This window comes from Cavia porcellus, unplaced genomic scaffold (genome assembly GCF_034190915.1).
Source record: "Cavia porcellus strain 051 isolate PalLab524CR breed Dunkin Hartley unplaced genomic scaffold, mCavPor4.1 scaffold_6, whole genome shotgun sequence".
Taxonomy (NCBI): Eukaryota; Metazoa; Chordata; class Mammalia; order Rodentia; family Caviidae; genus Cavia; species Cavia porcellus.
Window position 1 is genome coordinate 35700167 of NW_026947489.1, and position 21601 is coordinate 35721767.

Consider the following 21601-nt stretch of genomic DNA (forward strand, 5'->3'; position numbering starts at 1 on the left):
TCTTTTCTTTGACTTTTGTCTGTTTTTAATTGTTTTTCATGATTATAAACATTGATTTTAATTTTTTTGTTTAGTTTCATTCTTGTTTTTGTTTTTTCCTTCTTTCTCTCCTGTCTTCTTTACTAGTTTCCCAAGGCTTGGGTAATCTTCCTTTGCTTCTAATCTCTTTATTTTCTTCTATTTCTCTATTTTTTTTCCTTTTTGCTTTTAAGTTTTTCCCCCTAGAGTAAAATTCTCTATTGAGTGGAAATTTATTGTATATAATTTTCTACTGTGTTAGATTTTACTATATAATTAAATTTTGTACCTGTGGTTAAAGAGAGTAAATTATTAGTTTTCACATTTTTTATATTCTAATATGTACTTGATACTATTTTTAATTAATTGAGTTTATTAGTACACTTTAGGTGTACAAAATGATCACATTCATTATAGAGAATTTGTACCTGTACATGATATAACTGAGTTCTTTTTTCCCATTTGCCTTCCTTCCCTTCAACTCCTCTTTCCATTCTTATTTACAAAAGTTTTGTTTCAATTTTTTCCTTCCATTTGATTGATGCTAGTATTATTAAGGTGACATAGTTGTTGTGATCATTTGTTCTTTCTTGTATGCTAATACTTACACTATTTAGGGGTCATAAACAATAAATAGTACAGTTCATCACCAGGGAAACACTAGGTCAAACAGGTTACAATGCTTCATCTCTAATAAATTAAGAGGCAAGATCCTGGGACATGCTGAAAAGCCAAAAGCCAGATGGGCCTAGACGACATCCAGCAGTCATTCCCTAAAGAGATCTGGATACTAGTGATACTAGTAATAAAGCTACCTATCATAAGAAATTTACAAGCCTTAATACTTGTAACTATTGGAAGAAAGATACAAAGAATAAAAGAAAGAAAGAGAAGGAAGAAAGAAAAAGAAAATGAGAAAACAGAAGCAAGATGCAACTCATAATCTCCAACTTTCCCAAGGCAGAGCCAGGGACATTGAGATAAAAGAAATCAAAAGCCATTCAGCTGAATTTCTTGAAATGGTAGCAGCAGAAATAACAAAATAGATCAGTAAGTCTCTTGATAAAATCAAAACAGAAATAATTACACAGATAACTAGACATGTGGCCATAATGCAGGAAATCATTGTGACTCTAGAACAGTGTCAGGAGTGGCTGAGTTGGAAGTGTTCACACATGCACAGCCAACCACTGAGTGCCCGAGAAATACCATGAGGGCATGGAGTGCCTGAGGTGAATATGTGTTCTATCCTGGAGAGCCAGGTGCATGAGAGGTGAGTTAATTGTTAGGCAGAGTGGTATCACCTGACATCTCTCTCCCAAGTGCATAAATAAATGCCCTGCAGTTGTTGAGCAGTTCTTTCCACCATCAGGAGACAGAACTCTACCTGATCCCAGCTCTCTGTATCTTCATTTCTTCACCTTCTCACTGCTCTTCCTGGTCCTCACCTTGGGAAGTTTGAGGGTAGAAATGATCAGGGAAGTTTGGTGCCTGAACAGAGATCTGAGGCATGGGGAAATTCTCCATTTAGCAGGTGAGAGGGACACCTCTAGTGTGCACACAAAAAGAAAGAGTTGTCTCAAGCCCATCAATATCATCTATATTGAGTCCAGAGATGTATTGATATCCTCAGTATTGAACCCATTAATATCCTCAATACTGAGTCCATATCAGGTGTAAAAATAGGACAAATAGTTCTCAACACACACACACATATAAGTGTGTGTGTGTGTGTGTGTGTGTGTGTATATGTATATATATGTATATATATGTATATATACTAATTGTGTTATTGATTTCCATACTTACCTTTTTTTGTGTGTGGACTTGGATCAGGGAGTGCCTTAATGGTCATACACTTGCTGAGATGACCATAGAGGATTTGACTTGGAGCACTATTTAAAATCAAGTCCCAAGCAGGAAAAAGGTGGCAGAACAACAACCACCCTATAGAGCTTAAGCTCTCTAGCCTTGCTCAATCAGATTGGAAAGAGTTGTGGAGACAAGATCTTCCCCCGTTAGAAGACTGTTTCACTGTGACTTCAGTTTCATTGTCACTCAAGGTAAGATTGATAACTTTAATTGAGCCTCAAGTGGCAACTTCTGCCTCTTCAGTTCAGAGAAATTTTGCTGTATCACAAGCTACACCTTCCACCTTTCATAGAAGAGTAATTCTTTAATTGTTCAACAATTGGTATTTGAAAATACAAACAAATGCTATAAAGAGGCTTTACAAACCCACAAACAACAGACTACATTGTCTGAGATGATTCAAATTTAAACAAACATTGGTCCCTCATATGTACAAGGGGCTACCTTGGCAGCAACTGTCACTCAGGTTATTCATTCACAGCCTAGAGAAAAGGAAAAAATCAAAAATGTTTGTTTCAGTTGTGGATGCAAGGGACATTTTGCCCGAAATTGCTGTGCTGCACCTGTAAGGCAGTACAGCCATTATCTGTCCTTCAACAAAAACTTCTAGTATCTGTACAACTTGTATCATTGGGAAATGAGTGTAAGTTCAAACATGATGTGGAATGCTGATCTATTCTGGGAAACTTTCAATGGGGCCTACCCCAGCCTTGCCAAATAGTGGGGGCACAGAGAGCTTCCCTGCAGCCCCATGGCCCAGCCTGAATGGCTTCATGCCATAGGTTGGACTCAATGCCTTAGGGGGCCCATGGGATCCCCATTGCAGAGTTGGTGTTTGTGTGCTGCTGCAGGCTTCAATGGGTGAGCAGAGGGCAGACTCCTCCTATCACGTGCTGTGGTTCGAGCTCACTGGACTCTGCAGTGCCTTTAAACTACTGGCCTGCCTATGTGGTGTGGGTATTCACACCACACTTGGCATCTGGAGACTCTCAAGCTGTCAGATGAGGGAATGATCAGGCAGGCAAGAAAGCAATGGTGGAAGAGCAATTTCCTCACCTGGTTTTGCCACCACAGCCACCCTGGGTGACCTACAATGTCAACGGGACTCTATAGTCTGCTGGAGCCCATAATACACACCTCTGGCGGCTTTTGGCTGCCTCTGGGTACTTAAGGCTGACAATGGCCCAGCTTATACAAGTACTGCTATGTTCTACATTTGTGTACCACAAGAATTCCTTGTAACCATCCAAGTTAAGAATTGTTGAATGTGCTTACTATACACTCAAAATTCAACTACAGAAGCAAAAAGGGAATTATTTCTTAATAGATAAACAATTTTGTTCCTTCCAAATTCTTTGTATAAGAATTCACTGACCTACAAAAATTCTGTCTAGTCTACTTGTAATTATAAACATCTATAATTATAGAAGAAATATTGTAGTTCAATTTGGCCAAAAATATATTTGAGTGCAAATTTAATAGGCAGATTTTATAGGCAGATTATCTGCATGTCTGTTTGTCCAATCTGTCTAATCATCTATTGGTTTGTCTGTTTGTCTTGTCTGTGAACAGCTGCTTTTTATTTGAGCTCAAACTTTTTTCTCTTTTCCTTTTGTATTTTTTGACCCTTTTGTTTATAACTTAATTTGGTTTATAGATGTAAAATGCATGCTTCCACCTGGGATGCCATCTGGTTAATATGATATCAAAATTGGTTTTCTCAGAGGTCATCAGAAATTTGTTAAGGTAACTAAATGGGAATCATAAATATACATGCACCAGCTCACCGAACTGTATACATCAAAAACTAATGGATTTTAAAAAGTCAGATAAGTACTAACATACTGTAATGGGGGACATCAATACCCCATTGTCACAAATAGACAGTGACAGTTTTATCCTAGTTAGCTAGGATAAAACTCAGCTGAACCAAACCTCAAAACACATGGAATTGGTCAATATCTACAGAATGTTCTACCCAACAATGGCAGAATACACTTTCTTCTTGCCAGCACACAGCAATTTCTCCAAAATAGACCATATACTCATATAACATGCTTAACTAAATGCAAAGAAAGTAACATTATTTCATGCATGTTATCAGATCATAGTACAATAAAATTAAAATTACAAAAAACAAAAGCAATCACAAAAACTACATGAAAGTGTGGAAACTAAATAACCCCCTCCTGAACAACCAATGGGTCACAGATGAAATTAAAAAAGAAATTAGACAGTTTCTACAATTAAGTAGCAATGTCAAGTTAATATACTGGAACTTACAGGACACAATGAAAGCAGCCCTACAAGGGAAATTTATGGCAGTGAATTACCACATTAGAAAAACAGAGCAAGCTCAAATAAATAATGTAATGTTGAACCTCAAGATTCTAAAAAAAGAAGAATAAGTTAAACTTGAAGTATGTACAAGGAAGTCAATCTTTACATAAAAAGGAAACAAAAGAACAAAATCCATGCAATTGTGAATGAGAAGGGCAAAATCAATATGAATCGTGCAGAAATCTTAAAGATAATCAGAACCTACTTTGAGAACCTGTGCTTTAACAAGATGAAAGAACAGAAGAAATGGACAGATTCCTAGATATGTGTGACTTACCAAAGTTGAATTAAGAAAATATAAAAGTTCTAAATGATTCAGTATTAGTCAATGAAACTGAAGAAGTAATTAAAAAGGAAAAGAAAAGCTTAAGTCCTCACAGATTCACTGCTATATTTTACAAGAGAAGATATCATGCCAGCACTCTTAAAACACTTTAATGAAACTTAAAGAGAGGCAATACTCCAAAACTCATTCCTGGAAGGGAGTATTATCTTGACACCAAAACCGGGGAAGGATTCAACCAAAAAAAGAGAAGTACAAGACAATCTCCTTAATTCACATTGCAAAGATCCTCAGTAAGATACTGGCAAACACAACATACCAAATCATCAAAAAAGATCATATACCATAACCAAGTAGGATTTATTACAGGGATGCAGGGATGGATCAAATCAATAAATGTAACACACCACATTAACAAAACCAAAGATTTAAAAATCACACAATTATCTCAATAGATACAGAAAAAGCATTGACAAAGTCCAACACTTATTCTTGTTAAACACTCTGAAGAAAATTGGAATAGAAGGTCTTTATCTCAATCTGATAACTTCCAACATTGTATTAAGTAGTTAAAAACTATAAGCTTCCACTTTAAATTCAGGAAAAAGACAAGATTGCCCACCCTCCCCACTCATGGTCAACATGGTTCTGAAAATAGCCAAAGCAATTAGACAAGAAAAAGAAATAAAAGAAGCATGGACAGGAAAGAAAGAAATTAAATTATCATTATTTGTTGATGACATGATATATTCTTAGAAGATCCCAAAAACTCCACAAAAGACTGCTAGAATTAATAACCAATCTTGGCAGTATGGAAAGAATGTAGGCCAACACACTACAACATCAATAGTCTTCCTTACATGAATAACAAACAGTGAGAGAGAAATTAGGGAAACAATACTTTTCACAATGGCATTGAGAAAAATGTAATACTTAAGAACCAATCTAATGGAGAAAATGAAAAACCTATACATGGAAAGCTACAGTACTCTGAAAAAGGAGATTGAAGAGGATGTTGGAAAATGGAAAGATATCCCCTATTCTTGGACTTGCAGAACCAATATAGTGAAAATGGTCATACTTTCAAAACTATTATAAAGATTTAACACAATCCCAATCAAATTACAATGGTACCTCAGTTCATGAACTTAATTAATTCAACAATTCTGGAAAAGATGGCCACATTCATGTTCTTTCAGGAAAGACACTCATTGTCATGGTTGTTACTTGATGAAGAATTTGCATACAAAAGTAAAATTTCATCAAATGGTTCTGTTCCCAAGCCAAATTGTTCACAAACATGTGTTCATGAGTGGAGCTACCACGGTACTAATATCATACCTCACAGCACTAGAGAAAACAATCCTAAAATTCATGTGGAACCAGAAGAAACCAGATTTCAACCAAAAGATTTGACTGGAATCTCTCCATAGACTAATTTTTTGCCAAGCTTGTCATTTATCTTTTGTAATGTTTTGTTTAGTGAATCTAGATTTTTATCAGTATCTTCTGAAAGCTGCTGGATCTTGTTGACAATGACTTCCATTATGTTTATTTATATCTTTTCAGATTCTTTATTGATCTGGTTTTTTTATAACATCCTTTAGATATTCTTGTGAGTAATTTGAGTGTGTGACTTCTGCTATTCTTCCCCTCATTGCCCTCTGGATTTGTGAGCTTCAGGAGGCCTTTATTACAATATCTTCTCATATTTTTATTGTTTTTGTTTACTTGTTTGTTTAGTTTTACCTTGAGGTTTATGGGCGGTTATACTGTAAAGTCTGTTGCTAGTACAGAGATTTTTTAATCACTTTTCAGTGATATAATTTGGGATGACTCATTTTAGTTCTTCTCCATGACTGGACCACCTTGGTTAATTGGGGAGGGGTGGATGCAGTGTATGGCCAACACTGAGTTCTCTGGGAATGTATTCTAGTACTGCTAATGTCATAAAGGTCACCTGAGTGTTAGCTTACAGAGAAATAGAAACAATTATGTGGCTCTGGTAATATCAATCAAATGAGCAAAGGTAGTGTCATGCAAGACAAATTGGATATTAGCAGATCATATGAGCCAAATATTCACTGCTCTTAACTCTAGAGAAATCCACAGTTATGATGCAAATATTAAGACAATTCAGGTATTAATTTCCAGCTAATATGTACAAAATGCATCAACTGTATCTTTGCTAATGGTAGAAAAGAATTCAAAAGTAATTTTATGGAGTTAACTAATAATCCAATGATTAATAAAGCTTTATTATTATATTATTAATAATATAAGGTCTGGACATGGGGGTGTGAAAACAGAAAACTTTGAAATCTTAAATTCTATGAGTAAAAATGGAGAAGAGAGAAGTGGGTCCAAGGATCTTATAGGGGAGTACAGGAATGTTTATGTAATTTGATAAGAGAAAAAACTGATTAAAAATAGAAAATAAAAGAAAATGAGTAAAAGAGAAAAAAGCTTAAGTGTAGAAAAATTAAAAAGGAGAAGAGGAAGAAAAAAGAGAGAAAGAGAAAAAGGAAGAAAGAAAAATAAGAAGCCAGGAAAAGGACAAAGGAAATTTCCTCAAACTCCAATAAATTGGTGAAGAAGAAGGAGCAAACAAGAGAAAAAAATGAAACAAGCCAAAACAAAATTGAAAACAACACACACAGACTCACATAAAACCAAAACAACTAATAAAAAAAAGGACAACAAAAATAAAAACAAAAACAAGCAAAATAAAGTAATTTCTCTGTGATTTCAAACATGCTTTTCTTTGGGAATCCAAACTTTTGGGACAATGTTTGCATCATGACGCGTTTCTGCTTACCCTGGAGATAAAGAAGGCGGTTAGAGTCCAGATCCATGCTGGACTCAGGCACCTGTGGACAGCAGAATTAGGGTGCAGGCGCCTTTCTATAACTTTCAAATACTGAGCAGCTCATGCTGGGGGAGGGCCTGGGTCCTTTAACTCACACTGTCAGGGAGTTTCTTTCCAGCCAGGCTGGTGCTCCCTGACTATGGCTCTTTCCTGTTACCGTCCCTCAGTCTCTGGAGATGGCACACTGGGAACTCCAAGGGAAGCCATCCCCCAGCTGCTCTGAGCCCCAGGCTCAAACAGTCAGTCCTTGCCTAGCACAGCATCCCACCAAGCCCTCTTCCCAGGGCTGTAGTGGGTGCTTGCACTGGACTCACTTACCAACTCTTGCCAGTCAGTGGAGTCGCACTGGAGTAGAGTCTCCTGCTCTCCCTGCAGATCATGACACCTGCCGGTCAGTTCCATGGTTGCATTTCTCTCTGAAGTGCTCTGGAGTCCTCTTTAATCTCTGTAGATTGTTCTTCCCTTTTCTGCAAGCCATAAACTGGGAGTCAGTGAGGAAGCAAAGTCCATTCTCTTCTCTGCATCATGTTCTGTCTCTTCAGTTTTTCTGTAGGCTTTAATTTTTCTGTTGGATCCTTCCTGGCTCTCAGAAATCTATTTTTTTCTCTCTCACTTTTTGTTTTTAAACTCCCCTGTAGTTGTTACTTTCCAGTGTCCAAATTCCAAATCTTAAAGAGGCTGGTTGGTGTCGCTTACCATTCCACCATCTTCCCAGAAGTCCCCTTTCAGGTTACTCCTCTACAAAGGGCATTTTTCCAATGAGCATAGAGGTGGCTAAGATTCTCTCAAAGATGCTGTGACTCATTCATAGGGATTTCATGAGTCAGGACTGTGCAGGTGAAGAGAGAGAAATGATTTAGGAGCCTAAGAAACTCACAATGTAAAGGGTGGATTGTACAAGAGTCATGGCAGAATCTGTGAGTTGTGAGGAGAACCCAGAAGTAGGCAGCTTACCTGAAGGAAGTGTATATTAGGAAAGAAACCCAGAAAGTTGCTCTTAAGCTGAGCCTCTGTATGATTTGAGGAAGTGTTCCCCAATGACCCGTGTGTTAAGTGCTTGGTCCCCATGCGGTGCTATTGAGAGGTGGTACAGTCTGTAGAAAGTGGGTCCTAGTCCTTAGGACATTGGAGATGTGCCCTTGGAGGGAACTGCGGGACCCCAGATGTTTCTTCTTTCTAGCGTTTGCTTCCTGGCCTTGAAGTGAACAATATTGTTCTGCCACACATCACCACTCTTATGTGCTGCTAAGCCCAAAGCAACAGGGCCAACTAATCATCTGCTAAAATTTCTAAAATGTAAGCCAAAATAATACCTTTTCTCTGGAAGTTGATTATCTCAGGCTTTGCCACAGTGACAGAAATTTGACCAACACTATACTGAAAGAGACTTCCAAAGCCAGGAATGAAAACAGAGGCCAAATATTTCAGACTATGGAACATGTGTTTAAAACTCTAGCAAGAGAGAGTAGTGGGTGTGTAAATCCAGTCTGATTGTAGCTTAAGGGGAACCTGTATGGATGAGATAAGAGATGAGCCTTGTGGGAGAGTCTGAGCCTAGGTACAGTCCTATGGGCCATGCTAACAAGTATGGATTTTATCCTGAAAAAGGTGGAGGCAGGGAAATTACAAAGTTTGCATTTTAGAAAGGTCATTACTAAGAATATGCAGACCAGGCTGTATGTTGCTCATAATTATAATTTAGACAAGGCAGACCCAAAGGCTGGGGGCAGGAGAACTAATACTAGTTTCAGGACACATAGAAATTTCAGATTTTGGAGCACTGGAAGCTATTTATAAAGCTGGATATACTTATTGTTGGTGTGCATTCAATGTATTTCAGAATATTTAAGGAAATTCTTGGAACACACCTAGAACTGCATATACCTTCTTCCCAGAACTTTTATCTATAAATAGTCAAGTCAGGGTTCACTTTTTTCCCTAAATTAGGTAGCGCTCCTGCATCACTCTGTTTCCGCAGGATGTCACATAGTCTTCCATACAGTCTCTTTTAAAGGGCATGACAGGGAAGTTGCTGTATATACAGAGTGGGTTCTGTGCAGCAGGTCTCGGCTTAGAAACAAATTCCATTTTGGGAGAACATTTGTAAGTCAGATTCATACATAAGTCCAGCAAAGTAAGGATTATACACCTTTGACACAGCTGTGCTATCTAAAGCGTAAAAGCCCCAACACACACAAAAATACTGCAAATAACCTTTACAGTTACCTCAAAATGATGATACATCAGACTATACAATACGGCTATAAATAAACTATTTTTAGTTTTACGATTCTCCTAAAACGGTAGTAGAAAAGAGTACAGTACAGTGTAACCACTGGGGCTTTGAGGATTTCGTGGAGTGAACTGACAGGAGGAGAAGGAGGAGGAGGAGGGGGAGGAGGAGGGGGAGGAGGAGGAGGAGGAGGAGGAGGAGCAGGAGGAGGAGGGAGAGGAGGGGGGAAGAGTGGGGGGGAGAGTGGGTGGGAGATGGTGCAGTAATCCCTGCCATTTCTTTCACCTTAGTCCAATCTCAGTTATTTTCACGTTTGTTTCCATGGTCATTGTTTTGTCCTTCCTAGAAGCCCTGTCCACATCACCACCACTTTTTCTCTTGCTTCAGGACACCCCAGTCTCTGGTTCTAATGTATACTATCGCTCTAACAGTAATCACGCAGCAGCACAGCTGTGGCAATGCCTGGCAGGCAGGTGAGCTACATCCTTGATTTGTTCACATCTACAAATGTCAGTAAGTCAAGGACTTATTTCATATGTGGCTCGTTTATTCATCCCTCCTCTGTCTTAAAGAAGAAACAACTGACACAGTGTAGCTCAGACTCTCCACCTGCTAAGTGGCAGAGGTGGAACTGGAACTCAGGTCTTAGTCTCCACCATCAGTTCTTTTCTGTGTATCACACTGCTACCCAGTACTTACCTACTTATCACGTATCTGCCTTGTTCAAGGGTTTTAAGCTCCTTGAACCTGGGGGCTATGTCCCATGTTTCTTTTTAACCTGATAACTGTCATGGGGTCTGACAAAGGCAGTAACTATATGCTGAAGGAGTAAATATTTACAACATTTTGAAAAAGTCATAAAAGGCGGATGAGCATTTTAGCTGTGTTAGAAAAAGAAGGAAGGGTGGCCAGGCATGCTGGCACATGCCTGTAATCTAGCACTCCGAACTTGGCTACAAAGACTGTAAATTCAAGCTGAGCCTGGGCAACTTAATGATTTAGTAAAACATTGACTCAAATTATACTTAATAATAATAATAATGACTAGGGTTATAGCTCAATCCTTAGTCCCAGACATAAAAATGGAAAGGGTGGTGCTACCCTTCACTTTGCTGGAGTTTGCAGATTAACTTCAAATTGGATACGTGACTCTTAGATCTTTCTGAGAATTGTCCAACAGAATAACACCCTTCCTTCTTGAGTTGCCCAAATGTCAAAAGTTTAGGAAGTGCCCAGCTACAGAGGTCCAGCCAAATACCTCAAATTGTGGCATTCCAAGGATGGCTGTGCCTGATGCTTCTTAGGATAACAATTCTCCACCTGATGAAGTCAGATGAGTGGGCAACCACAGCATTGTGTTATGAATTAGGTTTTCAGGAATTGGTGCTCCTCTGACCACAAAGTAGTCAATAGCAACATATCAAGTGCTAAGGCAACAGCCTTGAACATTAGACAGAAAGATCTTACAAAAAGTTGGTCAAATGGCTGGGGATTTAACTCAGCAGTGTAAGTGCCTGCCTTGCAAGAGTGCAGTTGTGAGTTCCATCCCCGGTACCAAACAAACAAACAAACAAAAAAAGTTGGTGGAAAACTCTCATTGAAAGAACATTTGTAGGAAGGGTTAGGTAAGCCAGTCATCACTGTGACACAGCTCCTTGGACATTAGTCATCAGATTCATGTAAAGCCAGATCTACCATCCCAGGAGAGATCTTGAAAAACTAGCATCCCTAAAACTCCCTGCAGACTGGGCCTCACCAAGGACTTGGGGATAGAAGTATCAGGAGTGCTTGCCTTTGACATACCTGCCTCCCTGCTTCTAGAAAAATAGAATCTTTCCTAAAACTTTTGGCTCTTAGGCTTCTCTCCCCAAACAGGTTGATGACTTACTTGTAGATGGATCAGAAACATGTGGATTGGAGACCAGAAAATGGCAGCTTGGTAGGGGATCGGGCGGAGAGTCTCTCCGGAGAAATCATATTAGAAGCTAGAATATGACAACATGGAGAGGACCAGACAAATGGTAATGATTCTTATTAACCAAGACAGAGCAGCTGGAGGATTTAAAGTCGTGCTGAGACTGTGAAGGCTGAAAACGGGAGGCTGCAAATCCCACACCTTTAAATCAACAATTTGACCCGTGGACCCAACAGGAAAAGCTGTGTTGGCTTTTGGTGACTGCTGGAAACTGAGACCTGAGATCCCGAGAAGCAGCCAGGACTGCAGGAGATCGTAAAAGGCTCTCGAGCTCCAAAGCCAAAAACTGAGCACATTTCTGACCGTTCCACGCTGTGCCGGGAGTGCACACCGCACGGATCTCTGACTGTTTGCGCTGTGCCGGGAGTGCACGCAACACGGATTCCTGACCTTTCCGCGCTGTGCTGGGAGAGCGGGAAAGGTGGGCAGCGTGGACCCTGGTGAGTACTGGGGACTGCGCAGCTGCTGGGGTTGGCCAGAGAATGTCTTAGAACTGGGCAGTGCCCGCCACCACGGGGACATCAATATCACAGAGTCTGGTGGCAGCCATCTTACAGTTGGGCAGAACCTACAGCTCGGTGGCATCACTGAGTCCCCCTGTAGGGAGGGCTGGTGGAAGACATCTTGAAATTGGGCAGAGCCTGAGTACGTGTTGGCTTCAGTGTCATACAGAGATCTAGTGGGAGACATCTTGAATTTGGGCAGATCTGCTATTCTGGTGCTCCTGTCACAGAGAGGTCTGGAAGAGAACAGCTGGGATTTGGGCAGGACCCTGTGCCATAGTGACATTAGTCAGCTGCTTCTGGTACAAAGAGAACCGGCAGGAGCTACTGGGGCTAAACCAAGCCTCTGCTTGGGGCCCAACAAGCAGATACAAAATAGTCACAACTCAGTGACATCCAGAAAGTACAGCCTAATTTATGGATTGACTGGCACAGAGGCTGGAGACTAGCCTGTACCACCCCTGCATCCCAGCCTACCCCAAATAACAGCAAATTGGGGAGGACAGCAAAAACTCAAGTCAGCATGCTTCTGAAAGGCCCTAAGCAATTTGGAGAGGGCCATAGAACCCCAGGACAATCTGAAAGAAACCAGAAACATGACAAGAGATAAAAATAAAAAAAATCTCCAACTGCCCAACATGAGAAAATAAGCCCAGGAGAAGTAAATACCGAAGAGAACAAGCACAGTAACCATCCATTGCTCGATACAGCATCAGCCGATATTAAAAAGTACCTTCATGATCTCATAGAAGAATTTAAAGCTGTACTCCTGATTCAAGTGAGACAAGACATAAAGAGATTAATTAAAGAAATGACAAGCCCCGCCCAAGAGAACACAGATGGAAGAACTGAGGAAATCAGAAAAGAAAGAGAAACTTCTGAAGAAGAATTTAAACATAACTTAGAATGCATGAAACAGATCCAAAGAGAATACCAGGAAACTAAAAACTCCATTGAACACTGGCAAAATGCCTTGACAGAAACTAAAGACAGCCTTCTGAAACTTGAAGAGAGATTTATGGCATATGATCGTGAAAGAAAAAGCCTCTTAAAAATAACAAGGAACCAGAAAGAAGCAATTCAAAAACTAGAAGATGACAAAAAGATACATAACTTAAGAATAAAGAATGTGAGTGAGGAAGCAGGAGCAACCAATAATGAAATACAAAGAATATTCACAGATATATTAAAGCAAAATTTCCCATATTTAGCAAAAAGAAATGATATCCAGATAAAAGAGGCATACAAAACACCAGCTACCTACAACCAAAACAGATCTACGCCTAGAAATATAATAATAAAGATTCCAGAAATCCACCAAAAGAACAGAATATTAAAAGCAGCCAAAGAAAAGATGCAGATTACCTACAATGGGAAAACTATCAAAATAACAGCAGACTTATCAACACAAACTCTTAAGTCAAGAAGGGAGTGGGGAGAAATATTCCAGTCCTGAAAGAAAATGATATGCAACCGAAGCTCATACACCCGTCAAAACTCTCTCTCAAAATTAATGGAGAAATAAGATATTTTCAAAACAAGGAGGAACTGTGGGAGTTCATGGCCACCAATCCAACCCTACAGAGAGTGATGAAGGACATTACAGAGAAAGAGAGGAAGGGATACCATGATTCCAGCAACAGTGACAGAGAAGCCTCAGTGAACGGGGCAGACAGTGGAATGAGGGAATAAGGTGGACAAATTATAGCAGAAAAGTGGAGTAGCAGACATGAGGCAGAGACAGTAAGCTATAGTCTTTAGTATAGACAGCTCTGAAACTCTATAAAAAAAAGAAAAAGGCAGAGGTCATTGTTAATGGTGTATAAGGATTTAAAAGACATAGTAGTCTTATTGACATATTTAGTTTGAATTTAATATATACTGGTCTGTCCACTCATGTCAGATTTGAGGGCACAGACATCTTGACCCAAAAATAGCAGGTTATACCATGGTAACTATCCTTACTTTCCTATTAACTTAAACTGAAATCCTACAATACTTACATTGTCTTACTGTGACTGATCTTAATTGAATCTGAATCATAAGACTATGGGTTGGCCTTGGCTGATTTTATTTGAAATTGGTATGCTTGTTAGTATCAACCCTAAAAGTAGAGGCAACTACTCTGAAGATGACAAGATGTAAAGGATATCCATACTGGTATTAATTAGTAACAGCTCTCAAATCCTACAATGCTGTCAAAGTTAAGTTTTTATAAAAATAGGTGATACTATATTTAACTATAATAAGCCAGTTTGGTGGCCAAATCTATTGAAAATAACAAGAGAAAACATAGTAACTACGGAAGATCATCTATATTGTGGTCTTATATGTCTTATCCATTGCATGTTTTGCTAGGAAATTGTTTTGCTGTCTTGCTATGACTTGGTATTCCCTATAATACAGAGAGGATAGATATATATGTAGAAATTCACACATGGGTTTTCTTTTTTTTTTCTTCTTTTTAATTATTTATGGGAACAGATTATATAATGCAAGATGTAATGAACAGATACTCTGAGGAAGAGATGCTAAGAAACCCGAAGCTAATTTTGTAGCATTATGATAGAAATTCTAGCAATACTATTGTTCACTGATTAGAATGACATTGGACTGGTTTCTTGAGTTCAATTTCAGCATATGTAGAGATGGGGACAGCTATCACAAAGAGAATGAGAGATGCGATGATAGTTACTATTGTCTTCCCTAATTTGGAACTTGAGGACCTAAAAAGCCTCCAATGATTTGATTAGTTCTATAATATACAATAAGTATATAAGGTGGGTGAAGATAGGGACAACTATTTGTAAGAAACTAGAGACAATTAGATAGACAATGAAGAGCTCCAGTGGGCTTGCTGCGAAATCTGTATTTCTTTAAATTGTTTTTTTACCTGCTTTGTTCTGTTTTGATATGTTTAATCTTACCCTCTTTGAGATGTAAAACAAATGTGTAGGACTGATAACCATATTACTGAGCTCTTGTTCGATCATAGAGCAGAAGGGTTTGTAGTGTCACTTTATGAATGTCATTCTAAATACTTTAATTCTATAACATGAACAGCTATTTCTAAGATGACAATGTGTAACTTATCAACCAGCAATTTCTTACCGTTTGTTTTTCTGTAAGTTTGTATTATTTCTACCCTTTTTTATCTCCATGTATTCTTTTGTTTCCTTTCCTTTAAATAAATAAAAAAAAAGAAACATGTGGATTGCCTTCTAAAATTCACATAGTTTTGACAGTTACAAGGAAATATATAGATAATAGCATATTTGGTAAACAGAAAGCCCTGAAATAAGAAAACCTCACTGTAAATAATCAAAACCTGGTTGTTACTAGGCAGAGAAATATCCATGGAGAAAATAAGCAAGAAATGTTTAGATATTACACCTTGACTTCTAAGGTCATAGGAAGGTGATTTGCTGGCAGAACCATATACTTGAATTGGTTTGGGAATATATTAACTTAGAAATTGTGTGAAAAATTTCTTAGAAAAGAATTGTTAGCTGGGTGTGGTGGTGCACAACTACCATCCCAGCTACTTGGAAGGCGGAGGCAGGAGGATTACAAATTTGAGGCCAGTCTGAGTAACTTAGAAAAACCCTGTCTCAAATAAAAATAAACAGAAATAGGGCATGTAGGTTGGTAGTAAAATGCTTATCTAGCAAGCATGAGGCCTGAGGTTTCATCAGTAGATTAATCTGCTGGTGTAACCATTTCAAATGGTGTTGTTAGGAGCTAGTTCCTGGTTAGAAGAGGCAGTTAGCTGGCAGCAAGTCTGGAAGCGTGTGTTTTTGTCCTCAATTTCTCCTTTTTTCCTCTGCTTTCTCGCTGCCATGCATTGAGCACCATTTCATCTGCCATAGCTCTCTAAAATCGTATTTCTATCTTGGAGTCTGCTGGTCACAGACTGAAATTATGAACAAAAACAAACTCTGTTTTCTTTAAATTGTCAGATGTCAGATATTTGTCCCAGTGACAAGAAAATAAATAAGACATGTACTGCAGCATGAAGCGGAAGAGGAGGAGGTGAAGCAGGCAAATGGGAAGAGAAGGAGAAGAGAGGGGTAGGAGGAGAAGGAGAAAGAGAGGAAGAGGAAGAAGAAGAGAAAGAGGAGAAGGAGGTGGGAAGAAGAAAAGGAAAGGGGAAGAGGAGAATGAAGAAGAACTGAGACAGACAGACACAATCGTTCATCTGAATGGACTGAATGCTCTATTGTTTGATGCATTTAGTGTGGCAGTAAAACTTTCTGATTAGCTGCTCATCCATAAAATTGGAATTATATACACAGGAAACCAAAAAAAATCCATAAAAGTTCTTAGCAGTGAGATTTGTACACCTAAAGAGAGAGAGAAAAAAAGAAAAAGCTGATTTGGTAACTGTAGTGCTTTCCTCACAAGCAGGAAATGGTTTGACTCTTTACAAATCTTTTGTTGTCATTTTCCTTGGGAGGTTTTATCATAATAGCATTCATGTATGTATTCAGGAGTAAGAATCAAAGATTTATTATAGATGCCAAATACAGAGTTGTGCTCTAGAAACAGGGAGTCTTATACAAAAATGCTTACACAGAGGCTCTTCCTAATGTGATTCATAGCATACTCTCAAAATATCTTCAGCTGTTTGTGTGTTAATGCTACATGCTTAACCCTATATTACCATAGTTAGATGGAATACTCAGACAGAAAGAAACTTTGTAATGCATTTTGAATTTGATCCTGGGCTCTGTTATTTACAAGTTATACATCCTTGAGTTCTTTCATGTGCCCATTAGAATCACCTTAAGAAACTAAGAAACTAATGCCCATAAATGACCAGCTTTACAAAAAATTATCAGGAATATTCTAGAAAGACACAATGAAGCCAACAGTGGCAAGACATTGAAAAGAATGAATAGGCTGGTGGGATGAGCATCTAAGGAAAAGGAGAGAAAATTGGCAACAAGAAAATAATTCAATGACAGGTCTCAGTAATAGCCCTTAGTATGAATGGTCTCAATTCTCCCAATTGAAAGACAGATTGGCAAAAAAAAAAAAAAAAAAAAAAAAAAAAAGATCAAGAAAGAAAATCTAACAACACACAGTATACAAGGAAGATTTAATTAAAAAGGAAACTCCTAGATTAAAAATCACAGGATGGAAAGCAATATTTCATGCAATGAGAGTCCAGAAAAAAGCAGGGATAGCTATCCTAATTTTAGATAAAGTACATTTCAAGCCAAAGCTGATCAAAAGAGACAAAGAAGGTCACTGAATAGTGATCAAGGGGCTGGGGATTTAGCTCAGTGGCATAAGCACCTGCCTTGCAAGCAGGCAGTTGTGAGTTCGATCCCTGGTACCGGTAAAAACGAAAAAGACAAAAAAAAAAAAAAAGAAGGTCACTGAATAGTGATCAAAGAAACAATTAAACAGAAAAAGATAACAATTATAAGCATATGCACGTCAAATACCAATATACCAAATTTCATAAAACAAATGCTAATAGATGTGACAAATCAAACACACACCAATACAGTTGTAATGGGATACCTCAATACCCACTGTCACAGATGATACATTAATTAGACCAAAAAACAATGAAATATGACAGTTATGCTAAACCTTCAAGTAAATGGACTTAATAGATATCTATCTACAGTGTTCCATCCAAAAACAACAGAATACACATTCTTCTCAGAGGGACACAGACTTTCTCCAAAATAAATCACATACTAGTACATAAAGCATGCGTAAGCAAATACAAAATAATTGAAATTAGTTCACACATATTATCAGATCATAGAGTAAGGAAATCAGAAATCAATGGCAAAAGACACCACAGAAACCAGGAAAACATATAGAAATTGAATATTAGCCTCTTGAATAATCAGTGGCTCACAAATGAAATTACAGTAATTAGACAGCTCCTACAATCATGATAATGCCAGCACAACATCCTGGAGCCTGTAAGATACAGCTGAAGCTGTCCCAAGAAGAAAGTTTATAGGGCTGGATTCCCACATCAGGAAAACAGAGTGAGCTCAAATAAATAACCTAACGATGCACTCAAGGTCCTGCAAAAACAAGAACAATCCCAACCCAAATTTAGTGTGAGGAAGAAAAGTATAAAGATCAGAGTGGAAATTGATGATATGGGGGCTAAAAATATACACAGTCTGTAAGGTGAAAATCAGGTTTTTTGAGATATTAAAGGAAACAAACAAACCTTTACCCAGTATTATCAATACAGAGAAAGAAAATACCCAAATTTACATATATAAGAAAAATCACAACATATTTTGATCATTGATAACTACTTTAAGAATCAGTACTCCAATAAAATGGAAAATCCAGAAGAAATGGATAACTTCCTAGATACATACAAATCATCAAAGCTGAGCCCAGAAGATATGAAAAGCTTGAATAAATCAATATGAGTAAATGAAATTGAAGAAGAAATTTTAAAAACTACCAAACTAAGAAGAACCCACTTCCCAGTGGTTTCACTGCTGAATTCTATAAAAACTTTAGAGAAGATCTCATGCCAACACTCCTCAAAGTCATCTAAAATATTAAAAGGGAAGCAATACTCTCAAATCATTCCGGGAAGCAAATGTTACCCTGATTCCAAAACCAGAAAAGGACCTAACCAAAACAGAACACTACAGACCGGGGTCTTGGATGAATACACATGCAAAAATCTTCAATAAAGTACAGCAAATAGAATGTAGCAAATCATAAAAAAAACTTACACCATGACTAAGCAGGATTCTTTCCATGGATTCAGAAATAGTTTAACATAAGCAAATCAATAAATGTAATGTGTTACCTAAACAGAAACTGAGAAAAAAATTACATGATCATTTCAGTAGACGTAGAAAAAGCATTTGACAAAATTCAACATACATTCATGATAAAAAGCCTCAAGTAAATAGGCATAAGAAGTTTTTATCATAAAAGCCATCTGTGACAAACAAACAGCCAACATCATTGTGAATGGAGAGAACTTGAAATGTTTCCCTCTAAAATCAGGAACAAGACAAAGTTGTCTGCTATCATTACTTCTGTTCAGTATGAACAGAAGTTGAAACATTACCCAGAGCAATTAAACAAGAGAAAGGAAAGGGATATGGATAAGAAAGGACAAGGTTAATAGATCGTTTTTTGCAGATGTCATGATTCCTTACATAGAAGACCCCCCAAAACTCCACCACAAGACTCCTAGAATTAATAATTCAGTACTACAGCAGGATACAAAGTCACTACTCAAATATTAGTAACATTCCTGTACACCTGTAATAAATTCATGGGAAGAGAGTAGGGAAACACTACCTTTCTCAAAGCACCAAGAAAAATAAAATACTTAGGAATTAACACAACCAAGGAAGTGAAAGGGCTCTACAATGTAAGCTACAGTATCTGAGACTAGAGATCAAAGAGGTTATCATAAAACGAAAGGTTACCGTCTATTTCTGGGTACATAAAGTTAATATAGTAAAAATGACCATGCTTCCAAGACTGTCATATACATTTAATATAATCCTAATTAACGTGCAAATAATATTTCTCACAGAACTTGAGCAAGCAATCCCTAGAATCCAGATGGACCAGAAGCGACGCAGAAGAGCCAAAGTGATTCCGGGCAACAAGAGCGAAGAAAGGAGCATCATGAAGCTGGACTTCAAGTTATACTACAAAGCAATAGTGATAAAAACAGTGAGAGACTGCAAACAAAACAACAAACCAGACTTACAGATCAATAAAACAGAATAGAGGGTGCAGAAACAATTCCAGGCTCCCTTAGCAATTTTAAGTTTGACAAAGAGGTCAAACACTGCCACTGGAGGAAAGAAATCTTTTTAACAAATAGTGCTGGGAAAAGTGTTTGTCCACATGTCAAAGACTAAACCTAGGATGCTGCCACAGGTACAGATTTATTCATTCTTCAGACTACGCCTGGACCTTGAAGCAGCCTCACAGCTTCGTGTGATGTGAATTCAGATTTCTTTACAGAAAAAAATGACACCTTGCATTCTGGAAGTTCATTAAGGAGTCTGAAATTAAAGATTTCTTTTGTATTTGAGCATGGGTAATCAAGGAGCAACATAACCTAAAAGGCCAAATACTGGGAATAAAATATACCAGTTCAAACTAGTGCTTCTCAGAGAGCCTACAGTGGGCAAATCAAGCCTGGTAATCTGTTTCATTGAGGCTACTTTTCTACCCAAACTAGTGTCTTGATGACACCACAGTAAAGTCTAAAATACGAGATATGGCTCACCAAGAATCATACCTAGCCTAGCACCAATGTACTACAGAAAAGTACACACAGCCATAATTGTGTGTGCTATCACAAATAAGGAATCCTTTCTAAGAGCAAAAAACTCAGGTGAAGAACATCAGAGGCAAGCAAGTCCTAACACTGTAATAACTTTATTAGGAAACAAGGCTGATCTAGCAAACACACGTTTCTAGGATACACAGTCCTATGCAGATGACTACAGTTTATTGTTCACAAAAACATCAGCTTAAAAAGCAATGCATGTAAATGAAATATCAAGGCAATAGCTAAAAAGTTGTCAAAAAAATGAACCACAGAATCCAGGAACCAATTCAGCTAGAGCAAGAGGAGTCAACCTTACTGAAACTACACAACCAACCAAGAGTCACTGTTGTAGTAACTAAACCTCCAGTTTGAACCAGCTGGAATAGTCTGCTCCATAGCTGTTAATAACAGTAGAATTAGAGCACTTAAACAGCCCAGTGTAACTCCCAGCATAGACAATGCATCTAAAAGTGTACCTTCATTGAGTGAAACTGTATTATGTGTTTATATATTTTTTGGTATATTAGGCTGGCTATTAATTTGCAGGTATGATAATTTTATAAGGACTTGTAAGATAAATAAATGAATAAAAGATGTAAGAGTCTTGGGGGAGGGGAAAGGCATTATGATGCATTATTTATATGCATCCTCATATGCATATGATCATTATGTACTGCAAACATGTACTAATAAAAATTTTTAAAGGCAAATGAAGAATTATGTGCATGCATGTATAAAAGAGACTTACCATTGCCTTGACTTGGGTATGGAGCATATGCCAGCTACCATCTCTCTTAAGAGAAAGGTCAGCTGCAAAATAGGGGCTTGTCCATTCCTCCTTCAAAATCTCATGGGGGTTCATATTACTGGTGTGTGGTTTGTTTCTAGAATCCTGACTGCCAAATATCAGTTATATTTCCCATTGAGGGATAGGCAATGCATAGGTGAGTTGAATCTGTACGAAAAGTCAAATTAGAGTCCAGTTGTACTGACCTGAGTTTAGTCATCAATTTACTACACCATAATTATCTTAAAGGAGAAAAGTGTGATTGTAGAATTTTAAAGACTATTTTTTTTTTGCAGTCTTCCTGTTTGGTAAAATGAAAATACATGTTCTAAAAAAATGAGTAATTGTAGCAAAGATGAAAACTAATCTCAAGCTTTGCCGTTGCTTTTGACATAGCAATCATTCTTTCTTGT

The 21601-nt window shown here is 38.0% G+C and overlaps 1 pseudogene; it reads left to right on the top strand.

The window, feature by feature from the left end:
- The first annotated feature begins 20160 nt into the window (after window positions 1-20160).
- Window positions 20161-21009, top strand: LOC100725675 (ras-related protein Rab-5A-like; annotated as a pseudogene).
- The last annotated feature ends 592 nt before the right edge of the window (window positions 21010-21601 follow it).